We start from the raw sequence: 12,173 nt of genomic DNA on the forward strand, positions 1-12,173 counted from the left end.
ATAACAAACTTGTTTATTTTATGGCCCGTCTCTTTTGATATAGGGACACTTAAGTTTATTTTGAAGATTTGACTATCATAGATTTAAGTGATTATAGATCTGTGAGATAGAACTGTAGATCAATCAATGTTAACAGACTTCGTTATGTATGTTTGATCAATAATGGAATTAAGATTGTTTGCATGAGTTTCTTTGAAGATTAAAATTGTAGATTGAAGACTTGAAGACCTTTCTTTTTGGTTCTGATTTTTGTGATTTATCTTGCGAACTTTGATTCTATAGGCTCCACAAGCAATTTATCTTGATTAACTTAAGACTTTAGAACATCGAACAAACTGTCTAGTTACATTAATTTGCTTTGAAAAATCTTTCTCATCAAGATTGATTATGTCGATAATCATTGTCTTGGTTTGATCTTAAGAATAAATGAGTTTATTGATATAAATAAAAGATCCTTTACTCTGATTTATCACTGACCTGGTAATTGATTTGGGTGATTGATAAGTGAGTTGGTTACTGGAAAAGATTTAGTCATTTGTTGTTTTAGGTTACGATCCAAATGAGTTGAGAGAAGAAGCCTTCAAAGTGGGTGAAGCAACTTAAGATAGTGGATTTTGTCTTGGGATTCATGTGCGTAGGACAGATTGGTTGTAGGTACAGGGATATTGGAGGAACTGAGTACCGAATGAGAGTTTACTTGATGTAGTTTCCCAAAATCAGTGAAAAGGTAATAGCGGATTCTAGGATTTCTGAAAGTGAGTTGGAGGAACTGAGTACAGGGATATTAGAGGAACTGAGTAACGAATGAGTGTTTACTTGGTGTAGTTACCCAAAATCAGTAAAAAAGGTAAAAACGGATTCTAGGATTTCTGAAAGTGGGTTTTTGGAGGTTGAGCATAAACAATCCTCATCTAAAACAATAGAAATGGTCATACAAGGGCTGCTTCAGTCACATGAGAGATTATGGCAGGTCTTATAGAGGGAAGCGGGGAAAAGAGGAAGATCAGAGATTTCTAAGTTTGTAGAAGAATTGCTCCGAGAGGTCATGAGAATGTTGTGTGTTAGCTTAGAGAAATAAATGACCTATTTATAGCTGAATTCTCTAATCTGAGGTCGGTGAAAAAGGGGATTGTTTATCATGTGGATCACTTTTCCCGTCTTTCCAGGAATCTCTAGAGATAGACTAGGTTGAGTTTATCCTCTAATTCCACTGTATTTCCTCTCTTTTGTGGTGAGAAATAGGTCGGGTATTTCTCACACGTGTAGTATACCGCCAGATCAAAACCCTAATTGATATCCCCCCATTGTGTATGAATGAATCAGCCTTTGTGATGATGTGTTAATAGGGAGAGATATTCTTTATAGCCAGCGTTTGACAAGATGTAGAAATAATCTTTGATTTGTGAGCATGAACAGGATAAGTTACTTGAGATGCAAGGAATGCCTTTGAAATCGTATGCAGGTGTTGATTGTTGATTTTTGACGAAGGTTATATTTGTAAAATCATATCGAAAATTATGTATATCTCTGATCAGCATCAGAATCATAAGAAATTCATATCTGCACCTTCCGCGAGAGAAGGGAATCGCATGAAGTTCTGTAACCTTATCAAATGTAATAATATATGACCGCAATATTAGAGCTTCTGAAGTAGAACCTTCAATATTTCATGTATTTTACAGTTAAGCTGAAAGACTCAGCATTTCTTATTTGAATTCGAAATCCATCTCTGGTGTCTGAACTTCCCCAGATTAATATTCAGAACTAATATAATGATTGTCATCTCATATTTGAATCCCTTAAATGCTCTTAGACAGACTGTCTTCTAGTATAGAACGATTAATTAGTGAAATCTAGTGCAGTATTAATTGGTTATACCCTGATATTCACTTACTCAGATTCATGGCTTTTCTCAGCTGAATTCCATGGAATAGTAATGGATATTCACCTTTCGGGCAAAAAGCGGACCCTCGATTAAGCCCCGAGTAAAAAGAACAGGTTTATTTAATAATAATGCTCAAAGGAGCATCCAAAAATATGGAAAAACATGGATATGAAAGTTTTATCAAAACAGAGAAAGGAAGAGAGATAAAATAATAAAAATAAAGGAAACTGTGAGGGTGGGCCCACAAGTTCGGCCGCCCGGCCATGCCGCCGGTTTTGGCCGGTCTCCCTCTTTTATAATAATTAAATCAGTTTGAGCAATGGTTCTTACAAGAAACTCAATAGGATCCTAGTAACAAGCGGGGCTCCAATACCTTTTTGGATTGCAAGACCAATCCTATGAAAAAGAAAATGCTTCACTCTCTCGTCAGTGTTTTTATTAGTAAAATATATTATTATTATGAAAGAGGGCCACAAAGGATTTTATTAAGAAAAGAAACTAAAAAGTTATTTACAAAGATTTGGCCGGGAGACGCGCAACAAGTTGAGCCCCGATACCTTTCTGAATAATGATATCCAACGTATGAAAAAGAAAACTGCCTAAGTTATTATTGACGTCATGGCTTGCCATGCAATTCTTCATCACTTATTATTATTATTATTATTATTATTATTATTATGAAAGGGAGCCGCTGAGGCATTTATTAAGAAAAACCAAAAGGTATATTTACAGAGACTTGGCTGGGAGTCGCGCAACAAGTTGAGCCCCAATGTCTTTTTGAATAATAATTCCTAGCCTATGAAAAAGAGAACTGCCTAAATGGTTATTAACATCATGATTGGCCATGCAGTTCTTCAATCTCTTCAAGAAGTCAATAACATCATCCCCTAACTCTCCTAAGGTTGTGAAGTCCAGAACACAAAAACTATACCCCATGAGACGAACATAAATCAGCATATTTGTTACGCTTTCGGGTAACGGCAGAAGCAATGGCATGTCGGGGAGTGAAACTACGGTTGCCACCTTTAGAAAATGGGGAAACTCGAGTGACATCAAAGCATATGTCTCGTCCATTCTCCCAATTATAAACAATGATATCGTCCGGCTTGAGAGGGGTGCTTTTATCTGCTGTAGGGATCGAAACTTCTTTCCTCGCAGCAGCGCCAGCTTTATAACATAACTCAGCAAAGAGATCTCTTACCAAATCATGACGATGTTTCAGGCCAACTTCGCTTGCACAATGGATAGCATGGTCTCCAAAACGGTCCATAATTCTTTTGCAACATGTACATAAGCTATCATCATCGATAAGAGGTATGCCAAGTCTGTATTGAAGTACTAACCTGAATTTGCGTGGCCCAACGGAATGGTTTAAGCCTTGGATGGGGATAGCTTTAAGATAGTCTTGTGCATGAGATTTTTTGTTGCACTGCCATAAAATGCAGTCGCATTCCGACATGACAAAAGTGGTTGGAATAGTCTTCGTAACAGCATCGAATTAACGATTCGCCAGGTGGTGCATAGGCTGGGGGGCGATGTCATTGATGTTGAACGAAGACGAAGACAATAAGATTGCATGTAATTGTTTAAAGCGCTCTGGAAGTTGGGGCCGAGATCTGCTGAGTCTTGCAGAATATTGTTTTGCAGGTTTTAGGTTTGATAACATGAGGCAATGTAGCAATAATGAATAGTATCTGTCATTGTATATACTACCGAACCACCGTATTAGATAGGTAGAGTGGTTATGCGCTGTTGAAGTTGTCCAAACACTGCCCCGTCTGCAGTAATTAAGTAGCGCAGGAACTGTATGAGTTGCTGGTCAAAGCGCTGCTGGGCAGATTGCATGACTTGAGGTCGAGTTGTTAGCATAGTAAAATACAACTTGGAGACTACTGCACAGTTACGTAGGAGTAACAACTCGCTTTGGGGGTCTTCATCTTTTTAATACAGTCCATAAGGTGGATTGTTTTATCGACTCTAGCCAAAATTGTATCACTGTAATATTCAGCGCTTAAACTGACGGGCCCTCCCAACAATCGGACAACGTGCATCTGGATTTGGCCAAAAAACCTCAGTCTTTCGGATGTTCAAACTTAATCCTCTTGCTGGGCCTTCACCCCTAAGAATCTGCAATGCTTTGGCAACTTCCATAAAGTCGCCAATTAGTGTGCCATCGTCCAAGTACCACGCATGAAGATCTAGTGTGCATTCTGAAGCTATCTTACACACAAGAGGATGTAATGCCAAAGAGAAGAGTAACATCCCAAGAGGGTCTCCTTGTTGAACTCCTTGTGAAGAAGACAAGGTAAATTCGTTGTAGTATAGCTTGGCCGGTCGTGCATAACAAAACTCAACCCATTTCGAGATACTAGGACATCGCGCACGAACTTCATTGATTACGACAGTCCTATTACTACGTTAAAAGCATTGGTAAAACCTATAAGTAACATAGTCATGTTGTCTTGGGTACCATTCAATTCAAGAAATCGATTAGCGGAGTGTAAGATGCCTTGACTGGTAGGATCGGGAAACCTACAATAAAATACTGCAAGTGCACAGTGTCTAACTAGTAGAACAATGGAAAGTACAGGTCGTTCCCACGAGGAGTGTGAAATACTACTACTGGCTAATATCAAAAGTCACTAATCAACAATGTAACGTTTTTGAGAGTTTTCAGAAATTCTAACAAAAAGATAACAAAATAATAAAAATGTAACCAAATATGTGAAAGTGTTAGGGTTACAGGAATCCATTGTAGGTAAGTTATTTGTACTCAATCACAAAAATCTCTAATTTACTCATGTAAAATAGCAAACCTAGCTACTAGTACACGGAAGATATTTCTTTAAGTATCGTCGACAAGAATTATCATTTTCAAAACGGTAGTTTGTTCTCACCTTGATGTAGAATTCTTAAGCACTAGATATACATGGCATAAATAGTCAAATTAAATTCATAATTCAATTATTCCAAAGGTTCAATGAGTTATTCTACTAACCTAACTATGAACTACACATGGCATAGAACATGAAAATATAGCTAGAAGGTAAAACGTTGAAAGAGAATCACAAACCATTATCATTAAAGTTCAATTGGTTTTATTCAAGAACACAAAATAAATCACTTACAAATTCATCCTTTCACCCTAACATGAATTAGATAGACATGGTTTTCTCAAAAACCATAAATTAATATAAATAAATCAAACCCTAGCTAATGAAAAACGAAGAATCGAAAACCAAACTTCAGAACCTTCTATAGTTGCGGCACTGTGGCCGGGTGCCTCTCCTCTCAAATATTCGACATCCTTCTTATACACATTCCCTTTCTTTTATTTCATTAAACAAAGTATCAAAACAAATTATTCTATGAAATACTTGCAAATAAGTTGATGTCGTCATCAGTATCTTTCCCCAAATAGTATTGCCACCTCGTTCTTCCAATGAAATAATAAACTCTCCTTATTTCCAAAATCTCCCAAATGAAGAAAGAATTATTTTATTTCTAAAATAATCTCACGTGTAAATATTCCTCAATTAAATCTTCACATGGCAAATAAATTATCTCTCCCGGTGGAATATATTTGTAATAAAGTAAGAAAGATAAAATACTTCTCATTTTCAGTTTGCATGTGCCAACCCCATTTTGATTTCAATTCCTTTGTTGCGTTTGTGCCTCGCCTATGAAACAATTTTATGCCGCTGATATATATGGAGATACCAGGCCAGCTACATTTTGTCATTTTTTTCATTGTGGTTGCTAATATATGGAAATACCAGGCCAACCTCATTTCATCATTTTGGTTGATGATATATGGAAATACCAGGCCAACCCCATTTCATAATTATGGTTTTTGATACATGGAAATACCAGACCAACCCGGCTGCTGATACATGGAAATACCAGGCCAGCATAGTAAGTGTTGCTGATATATAGAAATACCAGGCCAGCATAATTGATCATTGTGGTTGTTGATACATGGAAATACCAGGACAACCACATTTCATCATTGTGGTTGCTGATATATGGAAGTACCAGGCGAACCACATTTTTCTATTTTCGTCACAAGCACCATTAAGTGCCACATTTTGCTGTTTATTCGCTGGATGATCGAATTCACTTGTACTTTCTACAAAAGCACTAAAATAGTATTAGTAACTAAAATATTGTATCATAGCTAATATAAATATGGGTATAAAATGTAGCATATACATGCTTATCAACACCCCCACATTTATATTTTGCTAGTACTCGAGCAAAACAGAGATATTATGCAATTGATTTTTATTTTATTTTATTTCTTCTAAGAAAAGTGAAAACCTGCAAAAATATGGATAATTACCCACTCCCCCACACTTAAATATTATATTGTCCTCAATGTAATTGAGTCATCCAACGTAGAAATTAAGATGAGAAATACAAAAATAAACAATAAAAATAAGAGATGGAGTAGAGGGAACAAATCTGATGGGTTGACTCCCATGAAGCGAAATGTATTTGTTTCCCTGCTTGCCAATAGCATGTAGTCTCAAACAAGGTGAGGTTGGTACCCCAAAGTAGACATCCAATCATATATATAGAGTCTAAAAAGTTGAGGATCATCCCAACTAATCCGGTCAGCTGAAGATATGTTCCTGTGAACACTATAAACCTCCAAAACGGTATGTAAATTCATTCTCAATCGAAAACTGTAAGTGATATTCAAATAATGCATAGATGGGATAAGTAAATCATTCCCATACGCAACAAATTCAGATTGTTTGACAGTTTTTATTGGCGGAACACGCTCTAAATCAGGTTCTAAATCAGCTGAAATAACTTCCGCGGAACAAGAGCTCAATGGAGCAATAATATCACGACTCATAGACCCATTATCATCTAAAACGGTTTCATTATTAATATCATCAAGACGAAAAAATTCAGAACTTAATGTCTTAAGGGTCAAGGTCGGATCTTTCTCGACTGATGGAACTAGTCGAGACTCGGACAAAACTAGAGGTTCTAATTTGGGGTTCCATTTATTAGTGTCTAGCAACGGTGCAGAGTCTAACAAGGCATTGACTTCACAAATAACACTATCATCATCAAAACCAAACCCAAAATGAGATAATCAAACCTTTAATGAATCTTCCAAGTGGCTCTTGCAAAAACTTGCCGAGTACATACTTGGTTTTCGCCCGCAACACTTCGGACTAAGGTACCTAAAAAAAATCAAGCAAACTGCATAAAAAGACCAAAAGAAATTTAGAACAAAAAGAAAAATAAATTATGTACAAAAACTAAATACAATGATATCAACAAAAGAGTATTTTGCAACCACTCCCCGGCAGCGGCGCCAAAAACTTGGTAGGATCGGGAAACCTACAATAAAATACTGCAAGTGCATAGTGTCTAACTAGTAGAACAATTGCAAGCATAGGTCGTTCCCACGAGGAGTGTGAAATACTACTACTAGCTAATATCAAAAGTCACTGATCAACAATGTAACGTTTTTGAGAGTTTTCAGAAATTCGGACAAAAAGATAGCAAAATAATAAAAATGTAACCAAATGTGTGAAAGTGTTAGGGTTCCAGGAGTCCATTGTAGGTAAGTTATTTGTACTCAATCAAAAAAATCTCTAATTTACTCATGTAAATAGCAAACCTAGCTACTAGTACACGGAAGATATTTCTTTAAGAATCGAAGACAAGAATTATCATTTTCAAAACGGTAGTTTGTTCTCACCTTGATGTAGAATTCTTAAGCACTCGATATACATGGCATAAATAGTCAAATGAAATTCTACTAACCTAACTATGAATATACATGGCATAGAACATGAAAAATACAGCTAGAAGGTAAAACGTTGAAAGAGAATCACAAACCATTATCATTAAAGTTCAATTGGTTTTATTCAAGAACACAAAATAAATCACCTACAAATTCATCCTTTCACCCTAACATGACTTAGTTAGACATGGTTTTCTCAAAAACCATAAATTAATATAAATAAATCAAACCCTAGCTAATGAAAAACGAAGAATTGAAAACCAAACTTCAGAACCTTCTCTAGTTGCGGCACTGTGGCCGGGTGCCTCTCCTCTCAAATATTCGACATCCTTCTTATACACCTTCCCTTTCTTTTATTTCATTAAACAAAGTATCAAAAAAATTATTCTATGAAATACTTGCAAACAAGTTGATGTTGTCATCAGTATCTTTCCCCAAATAGTATTGCCACCTCGTTCTTCCAATGAAATAATAAACTCTCCTTATTTCCAAAATCTCCCAAATGAAGAAAGAATTATTTTATTTCCAAAATAATCTCACGTGTAAATATTCCTCAATTAATTCTTCACATGGCAAATAAATTATCTTTCCCGGTGGAATATATTTGTAATAAAATAAGAAAGATAAAATACTTCTCATTTTCAGTTTGCATGTGCCAACCCCATTTTGATTTCAATTTCTTTGTTGCGTTTGTGCCTCGCCTATGAAACAATTTTATGCTGCTGATATATATGGAGATACCAGGCCAGCTACATTTTTTCATTTTTTTCATTGTAGTTGCTGATATATGGAAATACCAGGCCAACCTCATTTCATCATTGTGGTTGATGATATATGGAAATACCAGGCCAACCCCATTTCATAATTATGGTTGCTGATACATGGAAATACCAGGCTAACCCGGCTACTGATACATGGAAATACCAGGCCAGCATAGTAAGTGCTGCTGATATATACAAATACCAGGCCAGCATAATTGATCATTGTGGTTGTTGATACATGGAAATACCAGTCCAACCACATTTCATCATTGTGGTTGCTGATATATGGAAGTACCAGGCCAACCACATTTTTCCATTTTCGTCGCAAACACCATTAAGTCTCACATTTTGTTGTTTATTCGCTGGATGATCGAATTCACTTGTACTTTTTACAAAATCACTAAAATAGTATTAGTAACTAAAATATTGTATCATTGCTAATATAAATATGGGTAAATGTAGCATATACATGCTTATCATTCACCTCCGCAAGGAACCCCTACACCGAACTGATGGTTCCCAAGGTAGGCTGTCAAGTCTTTGAGTACGGCTACAGCAGCGAGTTTGGAACATAGTCTTCGCCATATTGTTCCCACTGCAATCGGACGTAACCCACCTCCAGGCTTAAGTAATGGGGTTAAGGGTGTGCTTGCGATGTATTCTCCAAGTGCAGATGGACAGTTACCGGAAAGCCGCAGATTTACGACGCCAGTGATAGAAGCGAGAAGTTCATCTGACACAGCTGTTGCTGCTCCACTAGTAGCATCCAACATATGTTGGTCTCGAAGACCATCGCGTACGCAAGATGTTCCCTTCTGGAAGCTTCTCAAAGCTTTCAGCACTGCCTGAACATCCACAGAAATGGCAGCAGAAGCAGGATTCTCAGGTGGGATAATGGGTGGTCACGCGGGAGGGTGTTTCTGCTGTAACTCATGGTATGTGTCAGCAGTAGCAGGTGCAACACCGTTGGAGGAAAAGATATGGATAGCAGCAGTATAGTGACCATAACTCAATTTATTTTGACAGGACTCAACGTTGGTTTTGTATTGTTTCTTCCGTTGGGGTTGTTTATGTTGTTGCTGTCTTGTTTGGTTTTGCTGAGCCACTTCAAGTAAATGTCGAATAATGTTGATACATCCATTAGGCTGACCCCATTGGATCAAGGATTGATTGGTAGCTGCTATTTGAAGTTTCTTCCTCGTACTTGATCTACTCTCATTGGCATTGTTGGGAACATACAGGTTTAATGTGAAGATGGGAAGTAACAATAGATGTACCCAAAAAGAAAGCTCACCTCGATTGGACAACACCTTGTCAAGCGTAGTTTTCAAAGATCTTGAGAAGTTCAATCTACACGGAGGCGGAATACTGGCAGTTGTAGTGAATTGCTTCTGATAAACCAAGTCAAGCAGTTCCAAGGACAACCTGTTTGATTCATCAGGCAATTCTGTCGATTCTGCAGAAACATCAACAGAGGGAGGAACATCTGCCACTGGTTTCTCTATCCCATATATCAAAAATTCAGAATTTCTACCATTGAAAGGTCCTGTTAAGATGTTGCCATTATGGGGTCAACAAGGGCGCTTCCATGATTGCACTTTCATACAGTCTCCGCATAACCACATCTGTAATTGCTGTAAAAGTATTTCCCATGCATGGTAAACAAGGGCATCAGTACATATCCTATCTTTGCATATCGTCAGCCTTGCTTTAGATGGTCAGTGCTGATCACGAATGTTACGAAGAATCGAGGTCTTAGCATAACCTCTACCATTGTATCCATCTTGGAAATCCTCAAAAATTTTGAAAGGATGGTGCACTAACCTTCCATCTGATGAATCTGTGCAGGGTTCAACAGATTCTTCCGTATCTGAGAGGGATTGGTCTTGGGAAGACGAAGCTCCTCTGGTAATAGGCATTGCAGAAACTTCAGTAACTGCAATAACCGTTCGACAAATTCTGAATGATCAGAAAACCCTCACAAAATTGGTATCAAAATGCAGGGAAAAAGATGGTGGAACGATAGATGTACAGGTTGAAGTGATTTTAGGGCGCTAGGATAAAGGAGGTTGAAAAAATAATTCTAGGCTTTCAATCGCCAGAATAGTCGCCGGAGCCTCCTTTCTGGGTTTAGGGTTTAGGGTTTCCTCTTTCAAGGACTTCCTCTTTTGAACAAAACTCCTGATTCCATGTTTTGTCAAATATTGCTTCATGGACCATATGGTTAGAAAAGCAAGTGGTCCTGCAACCATTATTACTTTCCACCATAAAAATACTAAAATCATATTATTTTAATATTTCTAACGGTTGGTCTTTCAAGCAAAATTAAGAGTTTCATTCAAACTCAAATTCTTCATAAAAGGATAAAATAATTCTCGATGGACCATCAGAAAATACCAAAATTCTCAGAATTGGTCAGCGGACAACTGCCACCATGACCGGTCATGGTCCGGTCCTTGCTTGCTAAAATTCAGCCCCACCTCCATCATTGATTAATGACCTAATTAATCTTCTGGAGTTCATATTTGGTTCAAACTCTCTCCAAAAACTTGGAATTTGATCCATGCACCATCAGATTGTCTCCCGACCACCAAAGGCCGGTTTCTACGCCCCTTGGTCGGTCCTTCCCCTTCCATAATTAGGTTTTAGTACCTAATGCATTGTGTTGGATTTCATGGTTTCAGTCCTGAATAATGAGGGTTGTGTTATAGGTTTGGGTCTGTTGATATCTGCGTACACGAACTTGAAAAGTGTAGTTTTTACATAATTTGTAGTTGGGGAGTGCTAGTTTCCATGGATGTAGGGTGATCATGTGGTTGGCTTTCTGTCAGGCGTATATATTCAAAGACAGGATCATTATTTTGTATCCGCGGATCAGTAGCGGCAATTGAAGATGTATTTGTTGTATTAGGATGACTAGTATTGAGGTTCCTTTTGGATAACAGAAATGAGGTGGGTCATTCCATTAGTTAGTTGAAACTTGACAATTCTATGTAGAATTTAAGACATTTACTCTCGATTATTAGCATGTCACATAGTTTGCATTCTTCAATTCTAGGCCTTAAGTCCGATTGTATGACGAAACCGTTATCCTTGTTATAATACAAGATTGTGGGAATATTTCTTCCCTTCGTTGCACAACAAGAACAAACACTTATTGATCTTTAGAACAAATTGAAGTATTGAGTGTCCAGTGGATTGTTTAATTATGGTTGAAACACTGATTAATCATCCTTTCACCAACTTCTCTACAACTGACTTTGGTGAATGCTCGGCATCTGGATGCCACATGGTCGATCCATCACCATCATGGACGGTCCCTCTCATTGATGGTTGGTGTTCTCTCCATCATTGGTAGACAATCCATCAATCAAAATTAGGGTTATGAATCTAATGCTCTGCTGAGCATAGTTCTGAACAGGTTCAAATACCAATAATTTTTATATTGATCCAGCAATCGATATTTCGGTTAATAATTTAATATTTGGTCCAGATATCATTATTTTATTAATATTAATTAATTCACATTTAATTAATGTTCATTGATCAAGTAATATTTGCTCTGACTATCAATTGCTTTATCAAGCAATATTTCAGTTACATTAACTAGCAATATTGGAGAATTTCATATTGATCCAGCTATCAATATTTTATTGGTCCATCAACCAATACTCAATTGGTCCATCAACCAACTTTTGGTTTGTCAGTCAACCATTAATTTAGTATTATAATCTTTCCTTGTCATTCAACTGACTCA

This window comes from Papaver somniferum, chromosome 8 (genome assembly GCF_003573695.1).
Source record: "Papaver somniferum cultivar HN1 chromosome 8, ASM357369v1, whole genome shotgun sequence".
Taxonomy (NCBI): domain Eukaryota; kingdom Viridiplantae; phylum Streptophyta; class Magnoliopsida; order Ranunculales; family Papaveraceae; genus Papaver; species Papaver somniferum.